Genomic DNA, 26,190 nt, shown 5'->3' with positions numbered 1-26,190 from the left:
CACTTGGCCACTGGATTCAAGATAGCCTGGCTGATGAGGATTATGAATCCGAAACCGGTCCCAGGATGCTTGTTTCCGGTCCAGGGAAGACATGGCTTGGCAGTTCGGGCTGGACTGTTCCCATGAGGCACAGGGTCAGACTGATTTGCATATAGCCATGTCTGAACTGGGGTGGCTGAGTGAACTAAAGAATGGTGATGGATTAAACCCAGATCAGTTGACTGGGGTGAGTGTTTGATTTGTTCAAACGCTCCGTCCATCATCCCCTTTTGTATCGCTTTGTTCGCCCTAAGTGTGGCAGGGTATGCTCAGACGTGAGTCCCTTGTTCACTTGGCCACTGGATTCAAGATAGCCTGGCTGATGAGGATTATGAATCCGAAACCGGTCCCAGGATGCTTGTTTCCGGTCCAGGGAAGACATGGCTTGGCAGTTCGGGCTGGACTGTTCCCATGAGGCACAGGGTCAGACTGATTTGCATATAGCCATGTCTGAACTGGGGTGGCTGAGTGAACTAAAGAATTCTGATGGATTAAACCCAGATCAGTTGACGGGGGGTGAGTGTTTGATTTGTTCAAACGCTCCGTCCATCATCCCCTTTTGTATCGCTTTGTTCGCCCTAAGTGTGGCAGGGTATGCTCAGACGTGAGTCCCTTGTTCACTTGGCCACTGGATTCAAGATAGCCTGGCTGATGAGGATTATGAATCCGAAACCGGTCCCATGATGCTTGTTTCCGGTCCAGGGAAGACATGGCTTGGCAGTTCGGGCTGGACTGTTCCCATGAGGCACTGGGTCAGACTCAAATGCATATAGCCATGTCTGAACTGGGGTGGCTGAGTGAACTAAAGAATGGTGATGGATTAAACCCAGATCAGTTGACTGGGGGTGAGTGTTTGATTTGTTCAAACTCTCCGTCCATCATCCCCTTTTGTATCGCTTTGTTCGCCCTAAGTGTGACAGGGTATGCTCAGACGTGAGTCCCTTGTTCACTTGGCCACTGGATTCAAAATAGCCTGGCTGAAGAGGATTATGAATCCGAAACCGGTCCCAGGATGCTTGTTTCCGGTCCAGGGAAGACATGGCTTGGCAGTTCGGGCTGGACTGTTCCCATGAGGCACAGGGTCAGACTGATTTGCATATAGCCATGTCTGAACTGGGGTGGCTGAGTGAACTAAAGAATGGTGATGGATTATGTGAGAAGTTGGCCTGATATATGATGCTCACTAGTTCTAGTGATCACCTTTTATCAGTCCAAACAACCCTTATGGTGATTGGTTGTAAGTCAACCTTATAGACCAGCTATCCTAATGGTAGCATGGACAAAGCAGTCTTAGGCTAAACTCTTTTGGCATGTGAAGCCAGCTGTTTTACCACAATATAACCCCTTGAATACCAAGTGAAAGGACACCACACAGGTTGGTATAAAAATAAACAGTCTATTTATTAATAACAACACCTCTGAACTCTTTATGAGGTCAGAGAGCTAAGCACATGACAATCTCTTACGAAAAATACTACAAGTCGCACAAAATTACAATGGTGCCCTAGGGGCACGACAAACCATATACTAAGTAAGTGGAATGTGAAAGTCGATAATAGAAATGGAGCTGTCCAGAGGTTGTAGGATCGATGGGACCACGCTATACTAACTTCAGGTAAGTAATAGGAGGCCCACGGGACGCGTGTGCAGAGTGTGAACTCACACGCGAGATGCGTAACAACGTCTATGGACAGTACAGTTCAAGTTAAAGGTGAGTACAGACAATCCTGACTAGATAGGACAACAATGACTGTGGAACTGGACACTAGGACAGTTAAACTACCCTTGAGCACCGAAATGCTCTTGTTACCTCACCCACGGGCCGCGGGTGCATAGGTGTCCAAGTGCGTCGGGTTCTCGCGTTGATGTCTATGGAGCCTGAAAGAAAAGATGCTGCAGGCGACCAGGAGGAAGTTGTCCGGTGCAATCCAAGGGTGGATTGTTGAAGAAGGAGACCTGAAAGCAGAGGGGACAATGTTCACAGTCACTAGCCAGTGACTGGAGTGGAACCAGGAAGGAACCAGATGTCGTCGTCGGGATCAGGTGAAGAGTGGACGCTTGACTCTGCAGCCACGTGGACCAGGAGGTGTCTTCGACAACCAGGATGGAGGCACGAGCTGTCCCACGCAGGCTCTCACTGTCAGCGGTGTCGGATCCGGGCTGGGTCTCAACAGGCCTTGGGAAAGGCAACCCACGCGGTGAGTGAAGAAAGCGTCTGGTGCGGACTAGGAGAGTCCGGGGTGCCCCTCTTTTGGAAGGGAGCAAGGGCCAGTCTGGAGCAACCAGACCAGCAGTGGAAATGTAAAAGTTCTTCATCTAGGAGGCCACTAGCCAGCCGGCAAGTGACCCAACAACGCGTCGAGCAGGAACCAAGCACAAGGGCCCCACGCAGATCTCGTGGATGCTGGAGGGCTGATCTTCGGTGCAGGGACTGCTCGGGGTTGGGGCTTCTCAGTCCCCAAAGCACTTGGTCGAGTTTACCTCGGGAGTCGTGCTGGAAGCGAAGTGCAGGTTCGTTCAAGATGGCTGGTCCCACGTGTCTCGTCGCACCCACGGGTCTCAGCTTTGCTGTAGATGTAGGTTGAGGTCGGAGAGGTCTGGGAATCCGGGTCTCGTCGGCTCTGAAGTCTGGATCCTCGAGGGAAGACGACAAAGTGAAGCTGCTGGAAGCTTGATGGTGCCTGCAGTTGCAGGGTGGACACTCCTTGCCCACAAGGGAGATTCTTCAGTCTTCTGTGGAGCAGAACGTCGAAGGCCAGAGTTTCTTCTTGTTGAATAGTTTAGGATAATCTAATTTGGAATGGGACCAGCTCCTACCTTTATTCTCTTAAAGGGGGCTGCACTACTGACTAGGTCCCTCCCCTGGGTGGGACCAGGAAGGGGGGTGGTTACACCCCCTATCCTTTGTCCGGTTTCCCGCCAGAGCTGGGGCTGGGATGCCCCAGCAACTGGTTTGAACCGGTGTATGCACAGGGCACCTTGTGTGCCCCAGGCATGTCTCATTCCTTTCAGGCCTCCCTACCTCAATACACAAAATCCTGTCTGGGGTGGTGCTAGCACCTCCCAAGGCAGGAAACCCTTTGTCCAAGCCATCCTCGCTGGAAGGACTCCCAGCAGCAGGAGATCAGACTTGTGTCTGTGGTGGCAGCATCCATTTTGTGATGCTGAGGCTCGAGTTAACTTTAACCGGGGTTCACAGTTACATACATGTCGTGTCCCTCTAGAAGGGTGGAATGCTACCCCCGTCGCCAGAATTGGCGAGGGGGTAGTATTCCAAATCGTATGACACCTTACTCGACATGTTTTGATAATGTTATACCAGAGTTAGCATTTTACCGCGAGGTAGATAATGCACTTAAGAGTATATGGTATAGCGTTATCATGGAACAGCTATTAGTACTTGGTTCCGCAAGCTGCAAACAGGCTCAGCTCATGCCAGAGCACCATCTCACATAATTCCAAGCACTCTGCCTTTAGGATTGATAAGGCCTTCCATAGGAGTGACTGATAGGAATATATGTGTCCATTTTAGGGTTAGATATAGGTATACTGTATCTACAGCAAAGGGTGTTTACACCACCTTGCCCCAGCTGTCATGCAGCCAGTTGTGTCAGATTTAGATGGCCAGCCAGGGGTGGCATAATACATGCTTCAGCCCCTGGTAGGCCCTGGGTACACCTATGCCCTGGGTACAGGGACTGATAAGGTGGCCCAGTACCAATTGGTAAATGCACCTAAAGTACATGGTTGTCAATTTAGAGAGAGAACAGCTAGGCTGTGGGTCTTATTAGCAGGCCCACAGCCAGGGAAAGTCGTAAACCAGTGAAGCAAAAAGCAAAAATCTGGGGTGACCATAGGATTGCAGACCCCACTCTCCTACATATTAAACCCAGATCAGTTGACTGGGTGTGAGTGTTTGATTTGTTCAAACGCTCCGTCCATCATCCCCTTTTGTATCTCTTAACTGGTTCAGGCAGCGATATGTCACGTCCGTTTTATGCAGAGGAGCACTGGCCAAGTACGGTTTCCTTCTGCTTTCATTCATCATCTGTTGTTTCAGAGATTTCTTCTTTTTAGGTCGAGCCTAGAGTTAGCGCACCAGCACTGCTCTGGTGAAGATGTGCTGTAGTTCAGTAGATGGGGGACCCTCGGCCACTCCCCCACCCATATTTTTCATTGGCTTGTGTCTTTGTCCTTCGTAAATGCTGACTTCAAATTCGTTTACAGGCTTTTTAGTCCCTCCTTATTACTGCCATGTCATCATTTGTATCCTCCCATGGTTACTGGCCCCTGTCCTTCGAGTGTAACACGGTACGTGTTATTTAGACTGTGAGCACTATTTTCTTTAATGATGTTCTCCTACTGCCTTCTCTTCTCCCCCTCCCTCCCGTTGTCCATGCCTTCTCACTCCCTCCCCCTGCCCGCACTCCCATTGTCTGTGCCTACTTGCCCCCTTCTCCCCCCACCCGCACTCCCGATGTCCGTGCCTTCGGGAAACATTGTTTACAACATAGTGTTTACACTGCACTACCTTAACAACGCTGCCATTACAACGCAAGTCGTTACTACGACATGCGCTGGATGGCGCTGTTTGGTTAAGGAATATTGTGATTTTATATTCCAACACCTTCCCTACTGTTACGTGGACTGGTGTTGGAATATAAAATTATAATATTACACAATCCGCGCCCTCCAACACAAGTCGTTGTAACGACTTGCGTTGTAATGGCAGCGTTGTAAAGTACCGCGATCTAAAAGATCGCGTTGTACTGATATACATCCGTGCCTTCTCGCCCCCTTCTCCTGCCCGCGCTCCTGTTGTCTGTGCCTTCTTGCCCCCTTCTTCCCCTCCCCCGCCCACACTCCTGTTGTCCGTGCCTTCTCCTCCCCTCCCCCTCCCGCATGTGCATTGTCTGTGATGACTACCTTGCGCAATGCTATAGGTCTCGCATAAGTGCGAGTCCTATTGCATTGCAAATGCTTGTTAGACATCAGCCTCTGCTGTGACCAGTACTGGCCTCAATCTCTGGTCTCATAGATCTGGAGGCAGAGACAGAATCTGTCTCTGCAACTTACAATAGCAGAAAGTGTGCACCAGCCCAACGCAAGTGGAGTCGGCGGTGAAGTTATTTTGAAATATTGCAGGCATACGGTGCGTGCACTCCACAGCTAAATGGTCTATGTGACCACTTCAGCTGCATTCAATGTTTTCTTGGACTAACAACTGGCGCTTCTCACGCCCTGGGTGTTCAGAGTAGACATTGCCGGTGCAGTCACTTACAATCACTTTGCTGCTCTCTGTCGGCTCACCAGCTGCTGCACCATTATGCGGACATCACGTTTTACTAAACCGTTACTGTCCCAGCCCGCCTGTTCTGTCTGGCCCAGCCTGGGCTGAGCCCAATTTAGGGTAAATATGAATCCTTTGTGGTGGCTGCTAGATGTGGTCTTTGTGGGGTGGTCACTTGGGTGTTTTATATGCATATGCAGTAAATGGGTTTCCTTTGTATTAACTACAGATTTATGTTAGACCCATTTCGTTTGTGTACGCTACTTGGTAAGCACCTTTGCTTTGTATGTTATCATATGTGATAAACACATGTCCCTTGTTTGTATTATCCACACGTCTAGTGTTAATACAACTGCCCGAGCTTATCCTTCGCTATTTGAAAGACTTGTGGCCTGACTACAATTCCCAGAATGCACAGTTCCTTTCCCAGCCCGCCTGTTCTGTCTGGCACAGGCCGAGCTGAGCCCACCCACCACAGCCAGTTGAGAGCTCAGACAGGACTTCACCACTCCTGACAGGATGGAGAAGGACACCTTCTGTCCTGCCAGCCCCGGAAGTCTCAAGGCAGGTCAGCTGCGTGGCATCCTGTATAGATGCACCGCACTTCTGAACACAGTGCCAGGTGAGTTCGGGAATTATTTGAATCTCCAGTATATTGCTTTTATTTAGACCATCAGTTTCCAAAAAAGCATTTTATTCCTTAAAGTGATTGAGATTATTGTAACATCATGGTTTGTTCCATGGCATATTTCGAGAAGTGATGGCTAGTTAGGAGGAAGGAAGGCGGCCAGACACTGTGATTTTGAATTTGAATTTTAAAATATTTATTAAGCGCACTTTTACCGGGACGGTTTCATGGCGCTAGACGGCGGTGAACCAATAGAGGCAGAGAGGGAGGCTAGACTGCTAAGGATCTGGAAAACAGGAAGGTCTTAAGATGTTTACGGAATTCCAGATAGGAGGTTGAAGCTCTGAGGGCAAGAGGGAGCGAGTTCCAAAAGGATGGAGCTAGAACCGCAAATCTTGCCCCCCCAGACTTCTGCTTCCTGAAGCGGGGGGCTGACAAGAGAGCCTGGTGAGCGGAACGGAGCTCTCTGGTCGGAAGATAAGATGAAATAGCTTCACAAAGGAAAGCGGGGGCAGTCCCCGACCTAGCCTGATAAGTGATGCAGCCCAGCTTGAAAAGGGCCCTCTCCTTCACCGGTAACCAGTGCAGAGACTGCAACAGAGGGGTGGCATGGTGAAATTTGAGGAGACCATAAATCAGGCGGGCAGCCTGATTTTGTATCAGTTGAAGCCGGCGGATCAGATAGTCTAGGGCGCCATTATAGACCACATTCCCATAGTCAAGGCGCGATAGCACCATGGCCATGAGAATGAGCTTGAGGGCGGGAGCAGAAAAAAAACGGGAAACCTTACAAATGGTGCGGAGGGAAAAGAAACAGGAAGACACCACTGAGTTAACCTGCGAGTGAAGGGAAAGCTGAGAGTTGATAAAGATGCCCAGGGTTTTGACCTTAGGAACCGGTAAAGGAGGGGGGCCAAGTGAGTGGGGCCAGAAGGAAGAGGACCAAGGACTGCAGCCACCCCCAGTCAAAACCAGTTCGGTTTTGTCGGGGTTCAGTTTGAGGTGGTTGCAGTTCATCCAATCTTGGATGAAAAGCATGACCCTCTGGAAATTCTGGGCAGAAGTGGGGGAGTGGGAGAGGTTGAAGATAAGTTGGAGGTCATCGGCGTAATTGAACACCGAGACCTCCATCTGCTGTAAAGAAAAAATGAGGGGTGAGATGTATAAATTAAATAACAGGGGAGACAAGGAGGAACCCTGGGGGACGCCGCAGGTCACTCTCCGAGGGGGGGCAGCAAAGTCGGCCAGATGGACGGCCTGCTCCCTGTCCGTTAAAAAGGACCGGAGCCAGGCATGGGCCGTACCCCCAATGCCCGCCGCCTCGACACGGGTCAACAGAATGTCATGGTCTGTGATTCACAGCCCTGCTCTGTCTCTTTTAGCTTGTATCATACTAGAAGGACGAATTTAGAAAAGTGGTGGTAGTCATGTCAGGCAGTTTGTTTTGTTATGAGAAAGTTGGTGAAAGCCACACTTGTGCTCACCTGAGCACAGTGTGCACGGCTGTTTAATAACAGTCAGGAGGCATGATTGTATTTTATTTAATGTTGACCTCACTGCTACCATTTACACTCTTACAAAGCGGTGTTGCCCTTTTAGATTCACTGGTATTTTTATTGCAGATTTTTTTATTTGATTAAGAGGCCTTTTTGTGTATGTGTTTTTATAATTTTTTAGTTTTGTGGGGTGTACTGTTGCAACTGTACTCCCGACAGGACCCCACCGAACAGGATTGTTATTCAAACATACAAAATATATCTGGTAGTAGTCAGGGCTGGCCAGGCCTTTTATTCCACTGGGTATTTTTCCACAGCCCTATCTGAGAGGAGGTGCTGCTGCCAGAATATAACGAGCTGTCTTTGATGGAGTCTGTGGTGACAGCAGGTAATAGTGGGGGAGTGAGTGTCACAGCGATATTGTATCTAACTTCCAGCCCTATAAGTAAAGTTACAGCACCTGAGCTGAGATCTGCATTGCAGTCACTGTCTACAGTCTGCACATAGCTGAGTTCAGCGTTGTGAGGCTAGCTCAGGATCTGTGCTGGGGGTCTCTCTCATATCCTAGTGCACTTCCATTTCTGGAGCTTTGCAGCAGTTTTACGATGTTCTTAGAGTTTCTTGTTGCTAAAATGAGTATAATTTGTGATATTTATAAGTTTCCCTTGTCCTCATTGCTTGAGTTTGCTAGTGGGAAAGTGTCACTCATATTCATTCAATGTCACTAATAATTACACTGAAATTATGAAAATGTCACACATAAGCAGTCTAAAACCTTTGCAGCTATGGGGTCATAGTGCTGTTAGATGATTGTAGCACTGTGGAGGCTGAGCTGAGCCCAGGCTCCTAAGCACACCTTGCGCTTCCACTGCAGCTTATATAGTGCATTACTATAGCAGCGCTCCAGATGACAGCGAGGACGCCTATTATAATGTGTGACATTGCATTTCAGTGCCGTGATGCGGACCACCTCACTGAAATGAGTTACTGTAACGCTTGATGCGTGGTACTTAGCAGGGCTGATTTATATTAGAGCCGCCTTAACTTTCCTTTCTGTCGCTGTTTGTGCTTTTGGCTTTCCCCCTTCCTTCTCATATTCGGAGCCCTTTCCCCACCCTCCAAACACAAACAGAGTTGTGGGTTTCTCACAGCGGAGACCCAACGCTGAGACCCACCACCAGCCTTCTCCCGTTGCCTGACTCTGTTAGTACCAACACACCATTTATATTAATTTGTAGAGTGTTCCACACGCTACAAATACAGCTAGTGTTACACATTCTTGGTATACATCATTAGGCAGACAAAGTCAACGACTATGCAAATGAAATGTGCATAATTGGACATTATTTCGTTGCAAATATGCCCTCAGATGCGATGTTAAACTCCTGTCTTATCTGTTGGTTCTCGACTGAGAGTGAAGTCAGCTGTTTAACCGGGGATTCCCATTTAATGGCAATAAAGTGATTGGCGAGTGCACTATTTCAGAACAGTCATACACTTTTCGAAAGAGGGCAACCCTAAGGAAAATATGTGGAAGCATTTTCTTCATTAGGAAGACTGAATGATTGAAAGAGGGCGGTATAATCCAAATAGCGCGATTTGACAGGCATGGTGTTGCATTTATGCATCTCTATGCGGTACATATTGCTTTTGTTTTACTTACTATCATGAATAACAATATTCGCAAACACCAAAATCAGACTTATAACTAATGAAGAGAAGGTTATTATCAAGTGATGTCTATCGATCCAAGCGCCAGTAAACGCCAGAGGTTGCCAATTACTCATTTACATCACTCTTGGAATATTATAGATAATAATAGCAATACATGTATGATAGACTTTCTGTCAGGAGGAATACGCAGTGCATCAAATACAGTCAATATCGTCCTCATTTAAAACAATCCTAGTACATATTGTGCAGAACTCTGATACCCTTTTATGCTCCCATGTCCAAGACACAGCATTGACTCTTGCAACCTTCACTACCTCTACTAATAATGCCAAAACTTGTATTTCTTCTTTTAGAAATAATTAGATATAGACAAAGAACATGTGAAATAGTCTAATTTAGTGTTTTTTTATCCATCAATGGCATACATTGCAGGGCAGCCGGTATGCATCACTCTGCTAGGAATAATAATATATAACAACAAAAGAATGCGTATGCTGCTTAAAGGTGTTTCATTTGGGAAAATAAACAAAGCTAAAATAAAAATATAATATTTTATTATTAAATATATTATTACATTCTAAGTCTGTGATTTAAAAAATCCATAATTTAATGGCCTTATAAATTATGCACAAACTGCAAAATCTAGAAGACCATCAAAACCCTGCCAGACCGTTCAGCCAACATCAAGATCTCTGCAGGACAACATGCACTACCATATGTAGAATAGGCATGAGGAACTGGAAGAAGGAAAAGATGAGCCATCAAACCTTTTTCTAACCCATGCATAGAATATGGAAAACCATTCAAATCCCACAGACCACATTGTTTCTGAAGTTCTAAAAGGCGCTTATCATTTGAATCAGCAGCTTGTCACCTCATACCCCTCCCCAAACTGAAGCAAGTGAAGCACAACTCTCTCCCTTGGAGGTACCAAACTCATCACAACACTCCCGTTCTTTCAGGCCAAGTAGACACTCCAAGCTCCTCTGAGACTGAGCGTGAAGGCTGCTCTCCACAGCTACTACTTACTGAGCTTTCTATGGTTGTCTGAACCCCTAAAAACACCATAAGGGTTGTCTGGATTGGTGCAGGGTGCAACACTTCAATCAGTGGGAACCATATAGGAAGCAAACACAAGGAGATGATGGACGGAGCACTGAAACTTTTCAGACACTCGCCCCGAGTCACAGATCTGGATTTAATCCATCATCATTCTTTACCTCACTTCACCACCTCAGTTCAGACCCATCTATATGCAAATCAGTCTTGACCCTGTGCCTCATGGGAACAGTCTAGCCCGAACTGCCAGGCCAGGTCTTACCTGAACCGGAAACAATCATGCTGGGTCCGGTTTTGGGGTAACACCCCTCATCAGCCAGGCTAGCTTCAATCCAGTGGCAAAGTGAGCAAGGGACCCACGTCTGGGCATACCCTGCCAACTTAGGGCAAACCAAGCAAAGTGTTTGCACCAAATACAAAGCTAGCCTCCACACAGCCTGTGGTCCTGCACCCTTTCCTTGTTTCGGGGAGAAGATGTGGCTTTACAGTTGGATTGGTCGACCTCGAAGCTGGGGCCAGGGTTCGAGTCTCGACAATGTCGCTCAACATCCTGTGATTCTGAGCAAAATTGGTGCTCATGTAAAGTGTTCTGATATCTTCGGGTCGAATTTGCGCTATATAATAGTCTAAAAAATAAAATAAAAATAAAGGCCCTTTCATCACCCCTTCACATCTACTTGTATGTAATACTACTCAATTTTACAACACTCCTTAGTTTTATAGCTAGGTTCTCGATGTATAAATACAGTACATAAATATATGCACATACATGTATCTGCACACTGAAATGGTTGATGGGCTCTAGTCAATCAATCAAAAGTCATAACCATCTTAGGAATGTTAGAAATCAAGGTGGGTCTCCTTTAATGTTGAAATATTTTTTAATATCTGAATAGCCAAATTAGCCCCTTCCTGATTTGTTGCTTCCCATTGAATTTAGGAACACTATTACTCGGACCATTGTCAGCCTCCGCATTTATTAGGAAATATATGGCTCAGGACATTGTCAGTCCCTACCTTGATTATAGGAATGCTGTCTATCTTGGCCTTCCTAAGTACTTGCTCATCAGACAGCAATTTGTGCAGAATTACACAGCCTGTCTGGTGCTTTAGTTATTCAGTGGTACAACTATATCAGACCCCAACCCCTGCAGCCCTCCACTGGATACTACTACCTAAAGTCACCAACTGTAGTCTACTCATGTTTGTTACTGCACTACTGAGGACTTTACCTCCTCCTCAACTGTGTGGTCACTCATCTCATATTGTGCAAGGATTTGAAAACCTTGCTTCTCTTATTTATTCACTTTTCAGTTTAGTCCTTCAGTATTCAATGTTGATCTTAGTACCAGAATACCTCTCTTGGTGCATTGTATATGTAACATTCATTCATTCGTTTATTCAGGTGGGGAGAGTAGTGGTGAAGGGGTGTGAAATGCAACTGTGCCGAATATGGGCAACAAAAGTAAAATTATGTCACGTCATTGAAAGTATGAGAAACCGCATGGGAGCGAATGAGTGTTTTCTGACATTAGGGTATATGCAGTATAGCTCTAAAGTACCTAAAATGCCATCTTTTGGGGGAAGTGAATGAATTTGAGACAAAACGGAGATAATTGTATTTACCAATTGACAGACATTAAACCACAGAGTGAGAAAGTACGAAAATTATTATTATTTACAACTCCCTCCCCACTGAGTCCATTAGTCCATGTAGTGACTAGATCATTGGTGCCAGTGTTGGTATTAAGACTATTAGTTGGGAACATCCGCCTGCTGATTGCTGTAGATGCCAGTGCTGTTCACGGCCAAATGGGGGAGATAGGTGACAAGCATCACATCGCAGTGGGAGTGTGGTCAGATAGTTTTTAATGGAAGTGAGGATTTTGTTAGCTTGCCTTTTATGTTGCTGTTTATTTAGCATCTTACCTCCAATATAATCAAATGAAAACGTATGGTCAGCTGCAATCTTTTTATTTTATAATTGCATTAAGGGTGCAGTACTTTATGTGGCTAATAGAGGTCCCTTTACAACTCCACAGGGACACCTAGTCACAGCCTGTGGTACTGCACTCTTTCCTTGTTTCGTTGAATTTCTTTCATTACTTATGCTACTGCTGGGATATATTTTTTACCCCCCAAAAAAATCTAACAAACATTATAATTTGCAACGCCAATAGCTCAAACTTTCACTAATGCGAGACCTATTGCATTGCAAACGCTTGTTTTAAATTATTGCTGTGCAAAATGCTGCACTTTATCTTGAAGTATGGCGGCTACACCTTTCTTTTGTTCTGCCCGGTATGGCTCGCCCACCTCCATTTTTTTTAAACTCTCAACTTTAACTCTCAGCGCGCCGTCTATTTCACAAGCACCACATGTTATCTTTTACTTGCAGCTTTAGCACGGCATTTCCCAGTAGGGTGCCCTCACTCCCACCCCAAGACACCCTGCCTATTGCACACTCCTACCGAACCCACTGCTGGGTTAGGGAGACTGCACCATCGTTATTGGCCAGGCTCAACCTCTCCCAGGATCACTTCTAGAGCCACAGGGACCACGGTGATCAACTGCTGAGCTGGGTTCTGACTTGACCACCTCCCCTCTTCTTCCGAAGCAGCTAATCTGCCACCGCCTACACTGCTCTGCAGCACACAAATGGCAGGGTGGCTGGTGGTCAGAGACAGTTGTCTAGTGATAGTAGGTGTCCTTCATCCTTGTACCTCTGTTGCTCTCACTAAATGTCGGAATAATCAAAATGAGTGTGGTGGCCATCATCGGCAAAGACTGGTTCAAATTCAGCACTGCTCCTCCCAGACTTCCCCTGCTCCTCCCTGATGTTCCCTCTTCCATCCTTTCCTCTTGGTATCTCTCCCATAGCCTTTTCTTCCCATTCACTTTACTCCTTTATGTCCCCTTCTCACTTTCTTCCACTACTTCTCCTGCCCACTTTCTCTTTAGTCTTTTTCCTCCTCCCTATTTGTCTCAATCCTTCCTCCTGTTGTCCTCGGTATCTAGTCCCTGTTCTCTTCTCACATATTCCCATCCTCTTCTTGTCTCCCTCCTCATATGTACTATAGACACTCAACAAAGGTCTTATCATATGTTTTTCCACCTTCTCTAGGGGATTTCCTGTGCTCTCATTAGAGTTAAGCCTCTTTCTCTTTGTATTTCCTTACTCATAGTTTTCCTCCCTCTTGCATCCCCCTATTACACCTCATCCCTCTTCTACTCTCTTTAACCTACGCCTGGTTCTAATTTCAACCATTGAACATTTCCTCCTTCTCTTTACTTTCTTATTTTCTAACTTTTCACATTTTTCTCTTCCCACAAAATAAAAACACATTCAGGTACAACACATGCACACACACCACAAATGTGCAATCATCACACAGATAGACACACGTACACAAACAAACACACATGTCCTTGTGGCCAATGTAAATACTTCTACATTAAAACATTTTTAAAACACATTCTTAAAAGTACTCAAAATCGCATAAAAAATGTGTGTAGGCAGGTGAGGTAACCATAGTGCACTCCGCCCACACTCAAGTAGGGTTTGTCTGGTGCATTCACACAGTGCCATCACTACAAACTTAAAAGGGTGTGGGCTACACCTGTGCACACATGAGCAAACATACATATACTTGCATGCACAGACACGATTTGTCCTCATATGTTGTTAGGGTGGCCAGATAGCGTAGAGGCAAATTATGGGCAACGGCTATAAAAATTCAAGGAAATGGGTAAAAAGTCAGTACAACTAATGAGGGTGATGGCTCAATTTTACAGACAAATCTTATGAAGGCACACAATGGTATAAAAGAAGGTAAATAGGTGTCCAGCACAAGTACAAGTCAAAAAAGGTGTGTGTGTTCTGGTTTGTATAATACACAATAAAACTAGAAAACAGACACACTGTGCAGAATTTAACAGACAACATCTGGGACAGCTTCATGCACATTAATAAAAGGGTGCACGTCGTAGTAGATGGGGAAGTGAGACCAACATGTTAGTCACTCTGGCATTTGCAATGTAGGCTACTAGCAACAGAACTACTTGTAGGGATGTGCAGGCTGCAAGATAAAGACCTGAAAGCTACCATGCCACCCCTGCGGATCTATAAGGTACAGTTGCCTATGAGCCACACTTCACTTACAAATAAACCTCAGTCACTGGTCAATGAGGTCTTACCTCTACACTTCCATTCAGGCACTGTGACGTACACAAGACCACCCTCTGAGCTTTCTGGCTGCTCTTGCCAGAACAGATACAGTGTGTGTAGCCCGTCCTGGAGTCCCTCTTGTAGAGGATCATGCAACAAGGTGGTGGCAAGTTTAAATCTGCCAGTGGATACAGTGGCATGGGTGCATTATTTCTTCCTCATTATACCTGCACTGCTTAATGGGGTAGAGGAGGGGTCATCAGCATGGGACAAATGCTAGAGGATGAAATAAGCTGGCAGAATTGATACCGACATGAAGGCAGAGACTGGGCATAACAAATAAATCAATAAACTTTAAATTGATCCCTCCCCTTTTTTTCCTTCAATTGACCAAGTCCTCTGCCTGCCTCTACCCTCTGCTAACCTCGTCTCTCCGAGTAGTACCTCTCTAAGTCGCATGCCTGTCTCCTTTAATCTATATTAGAACATTGAAATGTGGAGCACGCCATTGAATACAATGGAGTGCTCCATGCTTCTACGGGCCGGTGAAGTGCCACAAAGCAACATTCCAATGTTATTTTACAAAAGCCTCTCGGTGCCCGACGGGATTTAAACCTCTCGGGCTCCCAGAGGTCTTTGTTTTATTTGTTAGAACATTCTGCCCTCCAGTGGCAGAATGTTCTAATAGGTTATACATAGAGGGAGGTACCCTACTATTCACAATAGGGACTGGGTAAGCACAACAACAAAATCAAATGTGTCCCACAGACCTGAACACTAATAGGTACTGCAAGATTAAACTACCAGCATATTGCACAACAAACAAAACAATTCGAAATGACTACACATTCCTTATGTCAGCTATCATCGGAATTAGACCCAAAGGTTTGATATGTCAAAAAATCATTTTTTACAATTTATTACACAGGTTTAAAATACAATTTACTCATAAAATTCATAAAAACATAAACAATCAATACATAAACAATTTATTAAAAAACAAAGGTCAAGGCGGCGTTTCGGTGATTTCGTTTGATGTTCACCTTCTTCAGGACAGTTTTCTAAACAATGGAGAATCTTTGTATTATTACAACATAACCGAATAGCTGACATTAAACATTCTAAACTTTCTACGATATACATTTCTTTTATATCACAAACACTTGAAATATCCAACCCTGTCTTTATATTGCATAGTCATAATTTATGCTCTCATTCTCTATAGGCACAGATACCGTTTATCTCATCTTTGTTGAAGTGCTTCATTTTAATTAGCATTTCCATTATGTTACACGCTCTAATGCAAAAAATTATTTCTTTTGTCTTTACACAAAACACTTTTTATATTATATTTTTAGATACATATCTGGAGGGATCTCTCTAAAAGTGAAAAGAATTTGACCCTCGACCAATGTAGCAACTCTACGCTTTTATAAAGGTAGGGAAAGACCTCAAATGCTTGTCTTGACATAAAAAGTGTTTTGTGTAAAGACAAAAGAAATAATTATTTGCATTAGAGCGTGTAACATAATGGAGATGCTAATTAAAATGAAGCACTTCAACAAAGATGAGATGAACGGTATCTGTGCCTATAGAGAGTGAGAGCATAAATTATGACTATGCGATATAAAGACAGGGTGGGATATTTCAAGTGTTTGTGATATAAAAGAAATGTATATCGTAGAAAGTTTAGACTGTTTAATGTCAGCTACTCGGTTATGTTGTAATAATACAAAGATTCTCCATTGTTTAGAAAACTGTCCTGAAGGTGAACATCAAACGAAATCACAGAAATGCTGCGTCGACCTTTGTTTTCTAATAAATTGTTTATGTATTGATTGTTTATGTTTTTATGAATTTTATGAGTAAATTGTATTTTAAACCTGTGTAATAAATTGTAAAAAAATATTTTTTGACATATCAAACCTTTGGGTCTAATTGTATTATTCCGATGATAGCTGACATAAGGAATGTTTAGTCAATTCAAATTGTTTTGTGGTTGTGCAATATGCTGGTAGTTTAATCTTGCAGTACATATTAGTGTTCAGGTCTGTGGGACACATTTGAGAATGTTCTAATAGCCTTATAGCCCTTCGTAGCTGGGCTATACAGGCTAATAAAGTCCTGCTCGCCTGTTAAAGGCCCGAGCCGAAGGAGCGGGCATTTAATAGCCGGTATAGCCTGCTATGGCGAACTATAAGGCTATATTATTGCATTCCTTCAACTTGCCCTCACCTCATTTCATGAATCCCATCTCATTCTGAGAAACTATATCCCTGCACTTAACGTTATCTAATATTCTCCAGCCTATTTATTAATGCCATGTAGAGTAAGCTGCCTTGGGTTTTACCAGCAGAAGCCGAACATAATGCCTGCCCCTTCAGACTCCCCAATCCAGCAGCTTTAGCCACAACATACCACTCTACAACACAAAATACTATTCTACATAATTACACTCCGACACACAATCCTACTCCTCTTCATTCCAGTACACACAATACCACATAATTACTAGCCACATAATTCCACGGCACTCCATGCCATATAATTCCACTGCACAAATCCACTCCACACAACACAATTCCACCAGACACTATTTCCCAACTAACAATTCCAATCCAACGCATTCCACACCACATACATCAACTCCACTACAAACCAAATCACATGGGTAAAAAACATTATCATTTACAATGCCAATAGATCTAACTCTCACAAATGTGAGTTGCATTGCAAATGCTTGTTATACCTGGTTCACACTTTGAAGTGCGAAGATACTTCTGGGGTTTCCCCCTAGAGAGATGTCTGGAGTCTTCTGCCTCCCTGGTGTGGTCTCAGTCTGTCTGGGGCCACCATAGTCTAGTGTGAAATCCAATGTGTGTGAGTTCAGCCAGAGCCTTTGCAAGTGCAAATATGATAGATGACAGCTCCTCCCCCCATAAAGTCAGAGAGGGCCTGTTAGACCTGACATCCTTGGTGTGGTTACCCCTGACTTTTTGCCTCTGCCTCCTGTGTTTTTGATGCTATGCTGGATTTCACTTTTGCTGGTTTAGACGCTTTGGGTTCTTTGGACACTAATAATCAGTGGCCTGGGGCAAGTGTTCCCTGTGTAAATTATTACACATGAATGGTCTTCCATGATTGGCATATTTGATTTACCTGTAAGGTCCCTAGTAGAGTTCACTGAGTGTGCCAGGGCTGGTAATCCAAATGCTACTAGTGGGCCTGCAGCACTGATTGTGCCAAACACATGAGTAGCCCTAAAATAAGTCTCAGGCCTGCCATTGCAGTGCCTGCACGCAGTTTGTTAAACTGCCATGTTGCGCACTTGCCAGGCCCTACCCTTCCCTTTCTGTGCACTTAGGACACCCCTATAGTAGGCCCAAGGTACCCCCCTGGGTAGGGTGCAGTGTATGTGGAAGGTAGGACATAATAATAATAATAATAATAATAATAATAATAATAATAATAATCCACATTTGTAAAGCGCACAATCACCCGTAAGGGTCTCTAGGCGCTGGGGGCCGTCGGGAAGATTAAGTGAGCTATTGCCCAGAGTCACATGGTGCTGGGCTAACCTGCCACCGGAGCCGGGGATCGAACCCTGATCCCCAGATGCCAGCGTCAGTCGCCCTGGCCGCGGCGCCACACCTCTTCCACATGTACTGATGTGTGTAACATGTCCTAATAGTGAAATACAGCCAATTTCTTTTTCACTATTGAAAGGCCATCTTGCCCATAGGACAAAATGGGGAAGGCTGTGTACCATTTTACCAGCCTATCTTCCCATAGGAACAAGATGGAGACATGGAGTCTGGTACCCTTGAATTCAGAATTTAATAACACATCTTTTAGTGAAGATGTTTTTTAAATCCTGTGTTTAGAAATCAAAAGAAGCCTGTGCCGGGAGAAGAACAGCTGGAGAAACTAAGGAAGATTGCCTTTGCTGTGTGCTCTGGGGCTGACCTGCTGTTTTGCTGATTCAACTAAAGGAGAGAAAAAGGGAACTTTGATGTGTGCTGTGATTCCCCCCACCTGCTTGAAACCAAGACGTTGCTGTGTGCTGTGTCTGTCTAGAGTCTCCAAGGGCCTGAGAAGAGCTGGCCTCCTCTTTCTGGAACACAGGGTTACAAAAGTTCCCAAGAAGAACCAAGATGCTGTGAGCACGTCTTTATTCAGTCTGTGCTATACTACCAACTGCCCGCCGTGTGGGAGGATCTGTGTGTTCATCGGCACGCAACTGACGCCAGCCGTAGGTCTGCTGTCCCCCCACGTTAGTAATCCCCGAGTGTACTGGTAACATCGTGGGCGGCCTGCCTATAGCCTGCGCCCTGTGGGGGGGGCTGCTGTGCCCCGAATCGCCAGGTCTACAAATCACTGCCGCTGCCCGGGACAAAGAACAGCGCGAGAAACCACCGCCATCGGCCCCGGCCCGCTGACGTAATCGGAGAGGCCGCGCTCTGATTGGCTCATCGCAGGAGGCTTGACTGAGGAGCCACGCCACGATTGGGCCCGGCCGGGAAGGAGAGAAGTGCCACGTGGTCGGGGGTTCGCCTGCAGCACCGCGCCGGGATTGGCCCAGCGCTCATGGAGAACACCGCTGCTCACCGCCCTTGAGTGAGCTGCGTTTGCCGGAGTAAAGAGATCGGCACCGGAGGCCGAGAAGTGCTAAGGAGAAGCAGTCTGCCCCGCAGGGAAGCCCCATTGAGCCGCCAGACAGCCCCGCTCTCGCCTCGCAGGTAACTGGCTCTGATCCCTTTCAGGAGTTCGCATCTACGACAGTGCTTGCTGAGTGCACTGCCGGTGGACTGGGTGGGGCACTGGTTGCCGGATTTAGACTGGCAGCGGTATCTGATCATCTTTATTACCAGGACATGTACAGTTTAAAAGTACATTTCCAGCTTTTTAAATACACTGCACCCTGCCTTATGGCTGTTTATGGCCTACCCTGAGTGTGACTTATATGTATTACATAGAGAGGTTAGGGCCTTTGAAAAGGTTTATTTAGCAAGTGCGAAATGGCAGTTTAAAACTGCACAGACAGGCTGTGATGGAAGGCCTGAGACACTTAAGTTGTGACACAATTAAGGGTGCAGACCCACTAGTAGTATTTAATGTACAGGCCCTGGGTATATGTTGTACCATTTTACTTGGTACTTACAAGTACATTGAATATGCCAATTGGGTGCAAGCCAATTTCACCATGTTTAAAGGAGATAGCACAAGCACTGTAGCACTGGTTAGCAGTGGGAAAGTGTACAGAGTCCTTAAAACCAGCAACAGCAGTTTCAGAAAAAAGGTAGGTTGAATGCAAAACATTTCAGAGTGACCCTGCAGAGAGGGCCAGGTCCAACAGTAACCTTTAGGTGAAGGGGTTTACCGCAAGGGGTTTATATCCCTTATGTAATTCTGCTTAATCGGTTACAGCTTTAATTTCAGACAATACAGCTCTGAAACCCTGAGTAAAGTATATTTATTTGAGTTCTTTCTTTCTAAAAGACTCTGAGACATTTTTAGTTGAATGAATTTACTTTATACACTGCAGGCACATAAAAACAGGAGCTAGGTTTTGCACTGAGCCAGTGAAGCAAATAATGATATAGTTCTTGTTAAACTCATTGCAAGAGAACCTGCAATGTCACCTCAGAATACAAGACGTTTAAAAGTAAAATAGGTTGATGGTCAGCCGTTTAGTAAGTTTATCTTATAGTTTGGGAATAATATGAAAGTAGAAAAGATCATAGAATATACTAACTTTAAATTTGAAAGAAGTCACAAATTACTCGAAATGTAAATATACTCACTCCGGATGTAACTCATTAAATTTGGTTCAAGTGGCAGTGCAAAGATGAAGTAATAGGAAGTGACAAACTGAGTTGGCATGGTGGGAAAATTAATAATGGTTTGAAATACTACGCCAAGCGGTTGCCAAAGGTTAGACATATTGCAAGCATCTACCTTTTGCATGTTTGTTGTAACTCCCAAAGTGGTCATGGGAATTCCCAGACGTGGGTCCTGTGCTCACTGTGCCACTGGAAGAAGACTCCACCTGAATGAATAGCCCCTATCAGGGCAAAAGCAGTCTTGGGTTGCTTGTGTTCCAGTTCAGAGAGGGCCTCGTTTAGCAGTTTGGCTTGACTGTTCATATTTGAACAGGATCAAGACTGATTTGCATATGGGTGGGTCCAAACTGAGGTAGCTTGTTGAGCAAAAGATCGATGGGTTGAAATACTACCTCAAGTGATTTGCAGTGGTTAGACTTATTGCATGCATCCTCCCATCACCTTTGGTGTGTTTTGGGTTACTAATTCAACTACTGAAAATACTATCCACCTGTACCAAAGAAGAACAATAAATAAGGAAAGTAAGTACTAATTGGATGCCTGATTCTAAACTGTTTTTGAATGTGTTAATTTAAAAAGCACTTATAAACGGTGTGCAGGAGCAGCAAACTGCAGTTGATATTGCTAGGAACTATCCTGAATAATTAGTTCCATACTGTCCTTTTTGGAAGCGAAGTGTACTGTTTGTGAGAGCCCACCCAAAGTATACCTAATATATTTATTAATTTAAGCCACTAGATACTGATGTGCGACCTGAATATGCCCACCACTACCATTGAAATACACGTGCTATATTGCCCTCTGCACTCTTACTCTCCCCCTCCCAATCTCAATTGTCTTTCTGCCACAGCTCTCTCTCCTTACCCCCTCTTCCTCCAACTTTTAAAAGTATCACTTCCGTTGCCTCAATAACTCTCACCCTTTGCCTTCTCATCTTTCCTCCCCAGTCATTTTCTTCTTCCTTTATCTTTCTCAGTTTTCCGCCTGACTGTTTTCTATACACCTCACTTTCTTTGCCTTTCACATTTACAGCGTCCCATACCAGCTATATGTGACCCAGTCATTCTTGTTACTCGTTTCCATTTTGGCACCTACAATTTAGACTTACAAATCCAAAGGTAAAATGCAGTAAAATATAGAACTCTATAAGCTACTAACATCTGACTTTGGATAAATTCATATCACTGTCTCCTGCCACCCACCCCGTGCCTCTTCCTTAACCCAGTCGTTCCTCTGCTCACCCACTCCGTTGCTGTCGGACTCTTTTCCCTTTTCTCTCTATCATTTCTATACTTCTTTCCATCTCATTCTATTGCTTTCCCTTTCTTCATCTTTCTCATTTCATTCCCTTTCTTAACTCACTTTCTCAGTCCACTTTCTCACGTTCTCACTTTGCCATCTATCGTACCACTTTACCATCCATCTTCCCTCAAGGATTTCAATTTGCCATATTTCAGGTAAAAGTCGACAATGCATTGTTTTTTTGTGTCTTTCAGCACTTATACTTATGTATTTCTCACAGAAAATAGAAAATTATAAATGCCCCAAAAAATTCAGGACTGGTGAATTACTCAAATCGGACCAAACTAATTTTTTTTGCATCCACCACTTTCGTCTCCTTCGCCTCTCTATTTTACCATCTCCAAACTGTTTCCTCATATAAAGTCTCGCCCCCCCAGTGGCGTCACTAGGGTTGGTGTCACCCAGTGCGGGTAACGCATGGTGTCACCCCCTCACGACTTACCCCACGAATCCATGATGTGTGACTACAGTTAGAGCAGCTGCCCTACCCTGAACTCTACTTTAATCAGAGCTCCTGCTTAACAAAAGACGCTGTCCTATTCAGAGCCCTATTGTGATCAAAAAGCTTTCCTTAATAGAGGCCACTCATAAACATAGGCAGTTAATATTCATACATTTGACACAAATACAATCCTTGATTTTGGTATAATACAAACTGTGCCCAAATCAGAACTTTGGTAGGATCCAAATCCTGACCTAGCATGAGCCCTGGCATGGTGAGAGTGGCTCCTATCAGGAGATCGGACATGAGGATGCTGGCACAAACAGAACAAGCAGACTTATAAACAGAACAAGCAGACTTATGAAGCAATCAGTACCTTGAACAAGAAGATCTTTTATAAAACTACACATCTCCGTATGAAGTACTTTAGGATTCAGGATATGACCCTAAAAAGCGATACCATACATATGGCACATTTTATTAAAAAGATGCCTCACTCAGACTTACATCTGGATTCCAAACATAGTACCTTTAAAAGAGATGCAACATATTTGGATTATTCTATGGTCGGGGTGTCTAGTGAAATTAACTGCAGCTTTGAGATCTGTGTAGGTGATGTTAGCATAACTGTGTTGGTATAGTGGAATGATAAAAACAAATCACCATACGACTCACACACCGAAACAGTTCATGGGATATAAGCTGCAAAGAATTTATAAAAAGCTGATGGCAATGACAAACTAATGTCTTTTGGAGGTTCTGGTCTTTCGTTGCTTCCACTAACCCAACTGCCCTGACAAATCTGATAACGTCTGAGAAGCCCTGGACTGGAAAGATAGTGTTGTAACAGCAAAGAGACAACTCTACATGGAAGTATCGACATTCTATCCGTCAGACCCTTATTAGCTCTGGCTTAAAAGCACCATTGACTGACTCCTCGGCATCATGTAAAACTTTTAAATAAAGAAACCATTTCCATAAATCGAGGGGTTTGGGTCAGCCCCCTTCAAGTGTCATTCACATTTTGCTTTCAACCACCACAGGCTATAGACGCCCCCATCACCTCCTAGGTCGTTGTTCCTGCTCCTTCCCATCTGCTTTTCCTCTTTTCTTATTTCTCTAGCTTCCTTCTTCTCACTACTTTCCACTAGGTTTCCATTTCCCCAAATACCCTTCCCATTTTCTGCGCTCTCTCTTTTCTTCTTATCAACTCCTTACCTCCCCTCACACTGTTTCCACTGCCATCCTTCGCCTCTTTCCCCATCCTCTATATTGTTTCAACAGCCTTCCATTATATACATCAATAGCATAAAGCATGAAAAGCTCTCAGGGAGGTCTCCAACAAAAGTTATACCTGAATTCAAGGGCTCTCCCCACCTCGTTGCAGTAAATGGTTGTTTCTGATTCCAGTTACAAGCAATAGCGTTTTGAATATATACGTCCACATGCGAAAACAATGCCTTTTTTTGCTTACATTACAATATGAGAAACCAAGGAGGAGAAACTCTTAAAAAACATTCAAAGTTAATTTAAACTTCAAAAATAATTTTCTATCCCCTGTTTGGGTTATAAATCCTTTAAAACTGGAGAGCATCCTTAAATGATGACTTCAAATGAAGTAATCACTAAAATGTCTTGTTTTTCTTAGTCAGTTATGTAGTAGTCTACAAGACGAAGAAGCATCCCAGATATAGTTAAATTCAGTGTGTTGTATGTGTAGCGAGCGCAGTAGGCCCTTTCTGTCTTCTGACTGTAAAATGCGAATATCCCATAATATTTCCCCCTCCTGTGCAGGCTCCTGCCTAACTTTGCCCAGTAGAGACACAATCAGTTCCATCTAGTTGTTGGAGCAGTCAGTCTCTTTCCAAGTTAGTCAGTGACCAGTGACGGACACAGTTCATCACATGCATGGGTATGCTATGTCACTTCAACCCTTTCTGTGTCAGTATATTCATACACACCTGTAACATCTGCATCACAGCTGTCACTGATCCATAAAAGGTATTATTACGGTTACAAGATGTCTTCGTATCATATCATGAGGGACACCGTGTACCACCCTAAACATTCATCTAAGCATGTAGTAGTGCATTCTGGGAATTGATAGCATGCTGATGCTTTACTTAAATTGAACGAAGAGAACTACAGTTCTGGATCACAAAGTCACCTAAAAGAAGCAACTTAAATGAAGAAAAAATGTTGTCCCTGAAGACATGGCGCCATCAGTCAAACTAAAGTGTCAATGTCACAGAAAATCTATCATACCTTTAAGCAAAGTCAAGGCAGCTTGACGTATAGCATCGTCAACCTAAGCCACAACTGGTGCAGATACAGTACAAATGAACAACAGCTCAGGTCAGAAACCTTTACATTTTATCAATTAACTGCAACACAGTCAAAATCAGCAGAAAAAAACTGGAGTCCAGCCATGTAATGAGAGGGCAATCGTGTTTAGTAACTTACGTAAAGCTGGTAGTATATAAGGCCTTAGATATTTTTAATCCATACAATCTGTGCCCAGCAAGTAGCCAATATTTAGAGGCAAGATGAAAAGTAAGTCAAATTGTAGAAATTGTGTACATACCAGAGGCAAAGCACAAACAATTGTTAAACCCGAATTATGAATAAAAGTGCCTCCATCCCACCGCTCGGAAGTGAATCCGTTCGCCGCAGCAGCCTCCTGCTTCCTATCACTGACTGCTGGACCGGAGGTACCTCAGCTCTAAGTAATGAAAATCCCACAGTGTCTGCTCAGCGTCAGAGCCCTCCAGGAGCATCGGAGCTACGTCACGCTGCAAACACGAGGAGACTTACTTGCAGGAGGGGCTTTGCTCCAGAGAGTTGTCCTTTTTGCTAGCAGCCTCTGACCTTCTCCGAGTATCTATCCTGTTGCCGTCTTCCTCCTACAAAGAGAGAAATGCATGTTTGTGTTACATTCTGTGCTGGCAAACGACTCGGTAGGGAAATAGCTACAGATGTTTTGCTTCTGCTAACAAATGTTGGAATGGAGTTCTGTTTTTCTGCACGGAAATTTGTAATGGGAACGCTGAATTTTGCAGTGAAACACATGCTTATTACAACAGGTGCAAAGGGATTTTTGTTTCAGTTAGCTGTTTTGGGAGCAGTCACCCAGAAAATTAGAGTGAAGTTTGTGCTTGTCGTTTACTGTAGTGAAAAATATATTTGCTTCTGCGAGTGCTTACTGTATAATCTTATGTATTGTACGATACAAAGGTTTTGTTTACTGGTGACACAATAGCAACGCGTAGATAGTTCTGCCTGGGGAACTTTCTGTGCCTCAGTTCGGTTCGTCGACATTAGCTCCCCATTCTGAGCTCTGCAGGTCGGAATGGGGGGCAATGTAGTCCACGAGTTTTCCCCAGTTTGTAAAGTTCGGAATCACACACTTTTCCCAAACAAATGTTCCTGTACAAATGTTGCTACGTAAATCCTGGCAACATGTGTTGTAGGGGGAAACCTCTACGCCAGTGCCAAAATCAGGAGAGTCAGGATTACCTTGGCCCTCAGAATGAAAGTCATCATTAAGGGCCAATGGCATGAATATGTCCTAGACAGTGCTTCGATGTGCAACCACAATCCCGAACCTGCAATAAAACAACAGGGATAGAAAGAACTAGGGGCAGATTTACAATAACTGGCACATCCCTGCATATTAGCAGGGATGCGCCAGTTATTTTGCGTGACTCAAAAAATCCCATGCACTACCATGGATGTGCTGCATCGCGTAAGGATAGACAGATGCGTGACGCATCTGTCGGAGTAAGGGTGATGCAGTGCTGGAGTTGTGTTGCAACTCCTGCAGTGCTCAGGGGTGCCCTATACCAAATATGCTGCATCACTCCTTACGTCTACTTCAAGCAGGCATAAGGATTTGGCGCAGCGGGGACGATAAAGTGACTCAGTGAAACCTTGTAGATTTCACTGCGTCACCTTTACGGGGCTTCCTTGCGACGGAACGCCCACCCTGCATATTATACCTGACTCAGGTATAATGTTGCGCAGGGCTTTACAACATGACGCATCTAACTAGATGCGTCACATTGTAAATATGTCGAATAGTGGCGCATTGTTTACACCGCCGCTGCGTCACAAAAGTGACGCAATGGCGGCGTAAAGCTGTCGCAAGGGGCATGTAAATCTGCCCCCTGGGCCCTACTATGGTACTAATCTACCCTCAAAAGAATAACGCCAGAGTGCAGCCAGATTACATAAAAGAATCGATGTCCGT

At 44.6% G+C, this 26,190-nt stretch overlaps 1 protein-coding gene across 3 annotated transcripts in view; it reads right to left on the bottom strand.

The window, feature by feature from the left end:
* CMKLR1 (chemerin chemokine-like receptor 1) overlaps positions 1-26,190 on the bottom strand; it is a 363,562-nt gene that overhangs the window by 164,348 nt on the left and 173,024 nt on the right. The window contains exon 2 of one of the 3 annotated variants that reach the window (XM_078667413.1): positions 24,756-24,844. The exons of 1 other annotated variant lie outside the window; for it this stretch is intronic. The gene's annotated coding sequence lies outside the window, so the exon portion shown is untranslated. Of the gene's footprint in view, positions 1-24,525; positions 24,698-24,755; positions 24,845-26,190 lie in introns of those variants that run through there. One more of the 3 variants, XM_078667415.1, reaches the window with a different exon arrangement.

This window comes from Lissotriton helveticus, chromosome 11 (assembly GCF_964261635.1).
Source record: "Lissotriton helveticus chromosome 11, aLisHel1.1, whole genome shotgun sequence".
NCBI lineage: Eukaryota > Metazoa > Chordata > Amphibia > Caudata > Salamandridae > Lissotriton > Lissotriton helveticus.
This window is presented reverse-complemented; position numbering and strand designations above follow the sequence as displayed.